The 12,450-nt window shown below is 28.1% G+C and overlaps 1 protein-coding gene across 5 annotated transcripts in view; it reads left to right on the top strand.

The window, feature by feature from the left end:
• LOC148311647 (uncharacterized) overlaps nt 1-12,450 on the top strand; it is a 177,720-nt gene that overhangs the window by 98,505 nt on the left and 66,765 nt on the right. The window lies entirely within an intron of this gene.

The following is a 12,450-nucleotide window of genomic DNA, read 5'->3' as shown; positions in this document are numbered from 1 at the left end:
TATATATGTATATATATATATATATATATATATATATATATATATATATATATATATATATATATATATATATGTATATATATATATATACATATATATATATATATATATATATATATATATATATATATATATATATATATATAAATATATATATAAATATATATTGATCAAACTGGTGACATACTTTATGTGAGTTCACAACCAACATCTATGTTGGAATAGGTAAAGCTTTTATTAACCAAAGACTCTTTCGATTTGTATGTAAGGTCGGAATTGTAGATTAAATTCACATTATTGAGCCCCTATATTATCTCATATGTTATGTGTATTTTTTTTTAGTAAATATAAGAAGTATTTAAAAAAAATATAAATTCACCACTTAATTACAATATAACATATATTAAATGTGTTATATGTTGATATTTATTTTTAATACATTGCATTATATTTTTTAATTAAAAAAACGTTCTCCTGAAAAATGAAGTTTTTTGATTTATGACGTTCTTGAAAGGAGTGAGTGATGTGCGTATTTTTTTCTTAAATTTAAGAAGTATTTTTTAAATATAAATTCAACACTTTATTACAATATATAACACGTATTAAATGTTTTAAATTTGGTATTGTAAATATGATAATGTGGTAGACTTGGACAATTCGAACTAGCTATCACCATAAATTTATTAAAGTTTTGTTACAGAATGACTGTACTTACATTTTCGTTGGACCAGAATTCGCCAGGACTGGTTTCCATATCGGGAGTTATACCGACCCAGCCTTGAGAGAAGTTATGGAGGTGTCGGCTTGCCGAGTACCGACTAGTGTCCCATACAGGACCACAATATCTCTCGTAATCTTGACCTCCAGGGTCCGGGAACGGGAAGTAGTCTTTAACAATTTGTGCAACCACGAACTCCATGACAATCTTCCGTAATTGCGAATCGTGAGGGAGTCACAACAAGCGATCATTATGAATGCCTTCTATCAAACAACTTACTATAAGGTTCTTGAACTTGAGCGTGCAACATAAATACCTCAAATTTATCATTTTGAGATATTTATAATATGTTCAAATTTATGAGAAATATCTGAAAATTTTGATTTTATATATATTTATAAAATCTGTATAAAACATTTTTTAATATTAAAGGATACTAAAAACAGAGAGAGAGGTTGGAAATTGATCGTGTTTGAATCATAGCAAAAATACTAACATCCTAAAAAAATTTAAGAAATTATCTTTAAAAAAATAGAAAATCATTAAGAAACGCAAACAAATACTTTAATTTATTAATACGCGAAAATAAATCCTATTTAAATAGTAAATTTAATATATGTAGTTACCCAGGTAGACATCTATGGAAACCTATCGGCTTCGTCGATCATTAATTTTGTTTAGTTTTTAATAACGTTTTAGGTTTATAATTGTTTAAAACTTTAGCACCTAAGGTATTAGTAGTTTTTTTTAATCCAAATAATTTCCATTATTTACTTCTTAGTATATTATGTCAGGCAAAAGTTTTAACATAGTTATTGTTTTTTTTTCTTCCGATGATTATTTATAATTACTATATGAAATAAAACAATATCAAAACACATTTTTGTATGATTTGGCGTATTTTATAAAAAGAGTTAGGTACTTGCTTGAAATGAAATCAATATTATAAAGGTTGAAGTAGGTTCAACATTAGAGTTCATGGAAATAGGTCAAGTTGTATAGGTGCTTGATTTAAGGTCTCGTGACACTGCCTGAAATAAATTCACCGTAACAGAATGTGACACTAAATATCCATACACTATAATGGATTTCCTTGGATACCAAGTATTGTTTTATAAAAATTTTATTATAAGTACGTTTCTTTGGAATCGTTTAGAACACGGCATGTCTTTTCGAATTTGATGGATTTCAGTGTCCTTGCAAAAAGTTCATTTAAATAGATGATTGATTTAAAAGAAATCGTTTTTTAAGATAGTTAAGTTGTATTGTATTGGCAATACTTGTTGACAAATAAAAATAGTATTTTATAGTGTTTCTCAAGTATGTTAATATAATCATGGATTCGGACCTCAAATACAAATGAAAGAGTTTCTGCTTAATAAAAAGCTTGCCTCATCTCACCATAGATGTATCTCGTGAAGTCTATCGAGTACAAGAACTGTGTATCAATATAGCTAGAAGTTCCATGAATTTGAATAGTGTGGTTGTCAATTATGGGTAAAATTGGTGAATGTTACAATGTGTAAAGTGATCGCCAGCCTATGACGGTCGCAAGCCCTGTAAATGCCCAGACTTCTATATTCTTCTTCATCTATGTTGAGATGTCAAAAAACTAAACTTTTGTATTGTATTGTACACCATTCTTTGAAATCAAATAGCGCGCATATTTTAGGATAGTTTGTTTATCGATTAGGTATACGACATATTACATATGTACAATACAAAGGTCCAAAGTAGAGGTCAGACCATATGTCTGGTCCGTGTAGCAGTAAAACTGAAAAATGGTCTGTAAATCCTTTCCCAAATATTTAAAGAGGCTATCTTAAAAGCCCATTTATTCGCTTATACCCCAATAAATTTTGTAGTAAGTGATACATGCACGATTATAGAATGTAGGTTCGCTATTTATCTTCTGAGATGGTTTACCGAGAGGAAATTAATCACTAAGAAAACGTTAGCTTTTTGTAAATAAGAATCTATAATTTCTCTCCGTTGTAACTCAAATAATTCGCATGAATTGATTTATCAGTCTACAATTTTTTTTCTGTCGTTCATAATACATTAACGTATTGGTTTATTTCTTATAAATACGTATTCTTAAAATTTACAGCCCTATAAAACACCCTCAAACTTATCTTTCACAAATATAAAATAGTATACTTTATAACACTTATAATTCGCTTAAACGACCCTATCGAAATACTCTACTCAAAATTTACATTCTTAATATTTTTGATGAAGTAAACGAGAATTAAATATTTAAAAAAATGTTAGAAATTTATGGGACATTTAGTTACGTTTAGTATAGGAAACAAAACCATATAGAAAAAATATCATTAAAAAATATTACTTTTTACATGTACCCTAGAAAAAAGTCTCTTTAGTATTGACACAATAACGTTAACATAGTACTGCTTGTAGTGATTACATAGTTAATGTACACAGTTTTAGTTAGATTAAATTTCCTTTATAATATGAGTAGGTACTTTTTATTTTCGGATCACGAACTTCTTCGTTTTATAAGACTGTTCGCAACCCGAGTTATTCGTAACTCGAAGTTCCACTTCATGAACAGATGACCTAAAATCAAGGCTAGTTCCAAGGTGTTTTTTTTATTTTTTTTATAACGGTTTAATAAGGGTGGAATTTTATTATCAAGTGTCCAATAAACCGGTCTTGATCTATTATTTTTATACATATAGCATACGTACAACATTTTATGACTTTTTGTGTTATATAACAGTATTTTGTCATTAAAACTGTTAATGGCATCATGCATGATCTTCGTGTCGGTAGGTTATATACAAAAGTATTATACAGGTACATATTTTCACGGGAACGTTATGTCCTAATGGGTTTTTGCAAATGGAAAATATCACTCAAACCATTAAAGTTTCTGCACAAACGACTTGCAAATGCCACGGGAAATTGCGGTTAGCTGCTTTGCTTTTCATCACATATCGATCTGCATTTGACGGGTCAATCGAGGTTAGTTGCCTCTTGAGGTCGCGGGCTCAACATTGGGTTACTGGAGTATTATGTAAAATTGTCAAAAATCAATATTCAGTCGTTACTGAAGTAAAATATTGAATGACAGTTGATATGGATCAATTTTCTTCGTGATACTGATTCGATTGATGTCTCGGCCAACCTGTGAATAGGCGATATCCAACTGAAGATATTACAGATTACAAGGTAGTCACATTGTGGTAAAATCTATCCATTTTTAATTTACGTTTTACAAGGTAAATACAACTATTTCTTAATCGAAATTGTGTTAGGTTAGGTTAGGTTGTCACATTGTGGTAAAATCTATCCATTTTTAATTTACGTTTTACAAGGTAAATACAACTATTTCTTAATCGAAATTGTGTTAGGTTAGGTTAGGTTGTGGTAAAATCTATCCATTTTTAATTTACGTTTTACAAGGTAAATACAACTATTTCTTAATCGAAATTGTGTTAGGTTAGGTTAGGTTGTCACATTGTGGTAAAATCTATCCATTTTTAATTTATACGTTTTACAAGGTAAATACCACCATTTCTTAATCGAAATTGTGTTAGGTACTTACTAAGTAAAACGTAAATTAATAATTATTTTTAATTAAAAAGTTAAACCAGCTTGTTTTAACTGATATCTTCAAAGAGAATTATGAAAAATAGTAAACATGAAAGTCTGGGTCTAAAGCAGCGTACACAGCTTACGACTTGTCATCGGCTGGTTCAAGTGATCAGATCTCTCTTAGAACATAATGATACAAAAAGTAAGAGTTAACATCGATGGCATTAGAATGTTGCATTCATTAAGTATTTTGTTTTGTTGACTATTTGTAGTTAATCATATTTCAAGTTATTATTCATTTTAGTGCCGTAAGTGTGCAGGGGAAATAGTGCTCTTTCTTGCAGTATGCATGCGTAGATGTCTAACTGCCGTTACGTATCCGTTTCACTGCACACCCATAAAGGTACCTGTGTGATGTTTGTTCATTAATGTTTATATCACCCCACATTCGTTTTGCTCGAGGAAATTCACGCTCCGTCGAGTCTGGGAGTCGAACTTGCTACTCCGTTATTCTTATGCTGATCTTCAGTCTTTACCGCGTCCTCAAACACCGCACTACAACACAGGTTTAGCGTATTAGTGAGATATGTTGTTATATTGTGTTTTATTTTTATAACATTTTTAGTAAACTCTAAATTATTTACATGTAATATTTTTATACAATGTTAGTATTTTTTACAACATGAAAGTGGACATGCTTATGCTCAAAATCGGAATAATCGGATTACACGATCGAACAGATGCTTTGATGGTATTTTAGATAATAGAAAAAAAATGTGGAATGGTTACATAAAAACTAATGAAGCTTAACCAAATGGTTTAAAGATACAAAGAGATGAGAGTATTAAGATAAAAGAGTCGCAAAATCTCTTGATATTTTTGCAGGTGTTTGTTAAGTGCTAAATCTGCTCGCAAGTCATTATATTGGTGGACTGAAAAAAAAATTACAAGTGTTAATTATAAATGATTCATATAGTTTATTTCACAGTGATTTTGAATCTCTTAATTTTATAACTGAAAAGACGGCCATTTAGAAAACGCACTAAAATATGGGTAAGTACTTAGAAAACAAGGTCTATTCTGTAAAATATTATTTTCAACATATCGAAAAATAGTAATATAAATAAATTGTATGTTTTTGATCGTGGATTTGTCATCCAACCTCACATTTTGTAATTTTTTTCGCATAGGTATCGTTTGTTTGAAGTTATAAGGAACCGAAAATATATTTTTATGTTAAACCACCAGGAACCGTAATAAATATATATACATATATCCTTTAATAATATCTAATAAATGCGACGTAAATAACTTTAGTAAATATATTTAATTTTACAAAGTATTAAACATTGATAAAAAATATTAAAAAACACAACATTTTATAAAACGCGATATTGAATACAATTTTAATAATAAATACGCTAATTAAAGGAAATTTAATTCTGCATCAAATTTACCAAACAAATTTCAGTAAAATATTAGTGTCCCACATTTCGTAACTCACAATATACCCACATCTGTCAGTTACCTCATAATGTAACAACTGTAAGTAATCTCGTGTCATATATATTTTACATAATTAATAACTGTTGGTAATACCAAATATAAGTAAGTAATTATTCATATTATTTATATGCATATCTGCAAACAATTATGATAATAAAATTGCATTAAATTGGTACCTACCCAATTTAACTTATTTTTTAAAATTGTGTTTAATTAACGATATTAATATTTCAGCGAAATTTTATAAATTGAAAAATGGAAATGAAAGTGCTTTAATCTGCAATCGGAGGCGGAACGGAGATTGAATTTGCAAGTTTATTTTTAGATATTCTGAAGTAATTCAGATGTTTTTACTCATATTTTAATGTGAAATGTTTTTGTAGATATTTCCTATGATCAATTTATTACTTACTTATTGCTCACCTAATAAAAGAAGATATCGTGGGTGTACTGGCAAAAAACGTTAACTCGAAAATATGCAATTTTGAGTTAATAATGCAAATTATAAATTTTCAACGTTCTATAAACTGGCAAAATACACTAAATAGTTTGAAATGTCATATTTATGTGGTTTCAACTTTAAGTTAATGCAACTTTAAGTTTAATAGCGGGTATTTTATTTAGGCTGAAAACTTTAAATAACAGGGATTATTAAAACAGAGATTTTAGACTTAATGTTTTTAGCCAGTATACTCACGATAAAATAAACACAGATGTAACATATCGCTCACTCCTTTCAAGAACGTCATAAATCAAAAATCGACTATTTTCAGTTGTGCATGTTTTCGGAATGCCCAAAAAATGTACCATATCCCAGCAAAAGAAGCATGTTTATACTTAATATTTATAGGCTACAGGGCAGAAAATGTTGTTTTTGCATTTTGAAGAAAAGGTATTGTTTAATTATTCATTAAAATCTATTAAATATTTTTCAAAAGGAGAAAAAACCTTCAGGTTTTACTTAAAAAGATGTGTTGCACAGTAAAAAGTTCAATAAGTGGCTTGATATTTATTTTTAATACATTGTGTTATAGTTTTAAACTTTAAAAACGTTCTCCTGAAAAATCTAGTTTTTTGATTTATGACGTTCTTGAAAGGAGTGAGCGATATGTTTATCTGTAGAACTTTAGGCTGTAAGATTTAAACATACCATACCAGCGATGCCGCTGTAAGAGTCTCATGTTCATTATTCGTAATTTGTTTGCAGTTATAAAATCAATTTATTTTTATTTGAAACATGATACTTATAAAATAGTTCATTGATTTAATCAGCCCAAATATTGTAATTAATATCTACGTACGATTTTTTAGTTGTTGTAAATATTCCATTTCGTTTAGTATGTAAGTATTAACTTTTTTAGCTTTAACTAAAAAATATTCTAAAATTAGTGCGATTTAATATTTTTTGGTGTATTTTCGTACAATAATTCTTTTCCCACGATATTCACTATTCGACTTGCCTCATTACTCGCATGCTATATTGCAAATAAATTTCTATATTCATAATAAGCCTCTTCGTAAATTTTATATCCCACATAAATCAGCATCAGTTATTTATAAAGTAGAATTTTTCAAAAGCTATACATCATTATTATCTTATAAAAAACATTTGAAAATCGTACAACTTAAAAAAAGGCATGCGATTATGTTCATACAATGGAACCATCATAATAGGTGTATTAGAAATGAGCAATATAATTATTTTGTTATAGAATGATGTGAAAAAATCTTTGCTTTCCCTATTCCCTTTTTTGTGGATTTTGTAAATTCTATCTGAGATTTGAAATGATTATTTATCAAATTGACGTTATCAATTGTTATTTTTTGAATGTTGAGTGAACTTTCTTTAGATACCCGTCGGTAAGATTCAACTATTAAAAAATATTATAAAGTATATTCCTTAATCAAAGTGTAGTTGTAACAATCCATTCTAACGCTTATCCGATGGCTTATAGGGCACTGCATCGTAAGAAGCACTGTTATCTTGATCGTTAAATACATAAAAGAAAGGTCATCAGCCTGCCTTCAGATCCAGGGACATATTAAATAAATACTAGTCTGAAAATTACTAATATTTATTTTGACCTTCTTGGCAATCGAACACGGGACCTCCAGTATGCTAGCATAGCGCGCTAACCATTGCTCTATGGAGGCGGAGTAGTAAGGTTACCTAACTTTAATTGAATTTGTCACAGCTTTTCGTATTTTAATAACTAAATTGACGGAAAACGACAATCAAGATAACACGATATTACAGAAGCCATTTAAACATTCGTAAAAATGTTAAAATATCTGAATATTTGGTATACCAAGGTCTTGGTGATATATTCAGCCGATAGCACAATGATATATAATGTATTTGCGGTTACATAATAAAACGCCTTGTGTATCGTATAAGGCCTTCGATGTTCTTTCCATTCCCATTGTCAAATGTCAAATAGAAAATTTTCCACGTTCGGATTTTTCAATTGAATATTATGTAAACGGATATCCTTGTATTGATTGTCAGACACTTAGAATCAATATTCTTCGCAAATTTTTGAAAATAATATTAAAAATGTGTGTTTCCTTTGCGTAATTATTTTCTTTTACCATTTTAATGTAGAATAACATTACTACTCAAATGAACACGTTGTTTTGCTTTTTTTACTAGTTATATTTGTTAGCAGTATTATTATATGTGGCTTCTAAAATTTCTCATCAAAGAGAGATTCTCCTCTTCAGGATGCAATGGTGGAGTACTGCATTTGAATGACGACAAGATGAGTGAGTACCACCCTCTCGTTTGTACTCTAACTCTTGTATGTTCCGATGCAAGTCAACACGGGCAACCATATTTCAAATCAACTGAAATTTGATATTAAGTTGTTTTAAAGCAAAACGAAAAAAATTAGGCCCTATGTATTAAAAAATAATCATGTTGAAAAATAAGGGACAGGCTAATATCTTCAAACCCTTATCTTTATCTTCAAACCCTTATCCTTATTAATATAAGTGCCTTATGCACCATTGGGGTGCAGTGCCTTATACACCATTGGGGTGCAGTGCCTTATGCACCCCAATGGTGCATAACGCACTGCATCATATAAATGCAGTGTTATCTTGATCGTTAACACATGAATGAAAGGTGATTAGCCCTTTGCTTAAGGTACCAGTCCAAGGTAATATTAAAAAAAAAACTTATATTTTATTACACTACATCGTGCTTATATATATATATATATATATATATATATATATATATATATATATATATATATATATATATATATATATATATATATATATATATATATATATATATATATTTATATATATATATATATATATATATATATATATATATATATATATATATATATATATATATATATATATATATATATATATATATATATATATATATATATATATATATATATATTTATATATATATATATATATATATATATATATATATATATATGTATATATATATATATATATATATATATAAATATATATTTATATATATATATATATATATATATATATATATATATATATATATTTATATATATATATATATACATATATATACATATATACGTATATATATATATATATATATATATATATATATATATATATATATATATATATATATATATATATATATATAATATATATACATATATATGTATATATATATATATATATATATATATATATATATATATATATATATATATATATATATATATATATATGTATATATATATATATATATATATATATATATATATATATATATATATCGTAGTCGTACAGGAGAAAGTAGTAGAAACCTACTAACAAACAGTAAAATGTTCAGGAGGGCCATTTAAGTCTCTTTTGCTTGGCAAGAAAGTAAACATCAATATAGTTAGTCATTTTAAACAAGTCAATATATTATACTTCCAAGTTCAAAATCCTTTGGGTTTTTTTTTCAGGGCAATATTAAGCTAGTAAGATATCAAATAGTCAATGATCACGTTTATGTAAAAAATTCACTTGGTCACTTTCTCCTGTATGACTACGATATATATATTGTTTTTTTACGAGTATAAGAACAAACTCTGATGATTATTCTTAATAAATCTTCGAAAGCAAGTAGGTAGGTACTAGTACGCTCCAAATATACTATTCACCGCTGCATATTTTCATTGTTATAGGCTTATTATTCTAATCTCACCAAACCACTCTACATAATAACCGTACAATTTCTACAAGAGAAACAATTGCACGCAGGTAGTGATAACAAGCGGATTGTCGAATTTGCTATGTTTTCTAGTACATTAAGTAGTAAATTGTCAGTAAACAGCTCGGTGGAAATAATTATGCAGATTTGTTTATGATAATGCTAAAGCAGCTTCTTACGGTTGTTAGGCGAGGTTAAATGAGATGAAACGATAAGATGTAATGCCAAAAGTTCAGAAAGCGACAGAAAATGAGAATATTTTTTGTATTAAAAACAGGGCTTTTTTTCATGTAAGGTGGAACGGCGTTCCTTCACCTTTTTCGCGGATTTTTTTATTTTTAATTTTTACAATCATTTAGACGAAACAATGTTTGCGCTTACGTAATTACAATCTATATTTGTTTAAATCGTCAAAATGATAGGAAAATTTGCTTTAAATTTTATTTAAATATTTTATTATGTCATGTTTTAGTAAAAAGCTTGACATGGGTGAGTTGATCACCTTCCTTTTATTTTATTTATTGTTTCGGCATTTACTTTGTGGTAAGATATGATGAAATTTAAATTAAAACACTCGAATACTCGATTACTCGATTCACTCGATTCACTCGATTTACTTTGTGGTAAGATTTGATGAAATTTACATTAAAATACTCTTCCTTCTCTTCATATAATAACGATCAATTAAACATCGCATCAATTTGATGCAGGGCTCTTTGCCCAATAAGGTGCGGATAAGGGCTAGTATTAGAAGTAAATTTATAGGTAGAACCTATACCTACTTATACTCCGCCACCACCCTCAGCTTGCCCTTGGAATTTAACCTACCTTAATACGTAAATATCCACCCTTATCAGAAATACATAAATGAAGGGAAAATGTTAATGTACACTTAACTATGCAAACATACTAGTATACCCCAAAGATCGATAGCCTATAGGAATATGCCGCTTCAAATTATGCCGATATAGAATTTAAACCAATTATGTTATCTTCATATAAAGGGTTGTTTGCAGAACTTGAATGTTTGAAAGTAAAATAAAATTATGTGAGCTTCAATGTTCTTTTGTAGTATGTAATCGTAAAGATAAGATAATATATCGAGTACCTACTCTAGACGGTGAAAGCAGCAATATAATGAATTAATAAAATAATATTACCAACATATTATATTTTAATATGTTGGTAACATTATTGTATGTATAATAAGACATGAGTTTATTTATCACAATGAAAGTCCATATTTTATTATATTTTATTATATGTCGAATAATCAATACATTTATCAAAAAATATTGTATTTTAATATGTATATTTTTAGTGCATAAATATAATGTGCTCGACACTTCTTCATACCCTCGGCGCACGCCATGGTGCAAAGGGTACTGAATTTAATTGATGCAATGTTAAATGATCGTCAATTATTTGAAAGTAAGGTAATCAGTCCAGAGTACGAGTAATATTGAATAAAGTTGCCCTAGACACGTTCAAATTAACGTTCAAATCAACGTTAATTTGATATTATTGTATTGATTATAAATCAATACATTTGATTGATTTATAAGTTACTTGGGTACGTGGCTAGATTTAAGACGGTAAAAATCTTGGCTTTTCTATGCCCTCTTAAAGTAAATTGATCTAAATTAGTTTTTTAAGAATTATCGATTAATTATTTGAGCTAACGATTATTTTTAAAATTTCTGCATTATAAGCCCCTTCTAATTGAGTTTTTATTGCAAATCATACTAACTTACTAGATATCACCCCTATTCCCCATAGCGATAGTAAGAGATGATAGAACGCCAGTAAAACCCAGTCTTGATAAAGAAGCGGTTAGCTTCGACACTGGTAGACATTATAATTACGTTATTATAAAATATTTATAGTGATTTTAAAACAAAGTTACATTTTAATTATAAAATAGAAAATCGGAAAGATAGTGCTTCAAATATAAATTGCCATATACATAAAAATTGAATTGTAGTAGGTATTACGTATTTTAACGTATGATTGTTTGGAACCTACTCGCATTTGCAGTTTAAATCTATGCAATAGAAAAATAAACAAATCGTCACTTATATCTGCTGTACGTCAATATGACAGTTCGTTATTATCTCAGAATGAATACAAATAAATCAAATTCTGTAAATTCGCCCAAAGTTTCCGCATCGAAGATACCGAGGGCTTCCAAGACTCGAAGTTTTTTAAATACCTCCAATATGACCGTTAAACCATTAGGTTTAGTAGAAATATTATTTTTACACAATAAATAAGACTTTGCCGACAGTTTCATATTAATAATAATACGAAACTGTTCAATGCAATTGAATATTTTTAATAATCTTTTATCAAAGTTTAAACTTGTGTTATCGCAATATATTTATTTACAATTTATTTATTTATTTATATTTCATTTCATTCACGCAATCACAAATAACAAAAAACA

This window comes from Brachycentrus maculatus, unplaced genomic scaffold, assembly GCF_059751285.1.
Source record: "Brachycentrus maculatus isolate JH-2025_06_01 unplaced genomic scaffold, ASM5975128v1 h1tg000060l, whole genome shotgun sequence".
Taxonomy (NCBI): Eukaryota; Metazoa; Arthropoda; class Insecta; order Trichoptera; family Brachycentridae; genus Brachycentrus; species Brachycentrus maculatus.
This window is presented reverse-complemented; position numbering and strand designations above follow the sequence as displayed.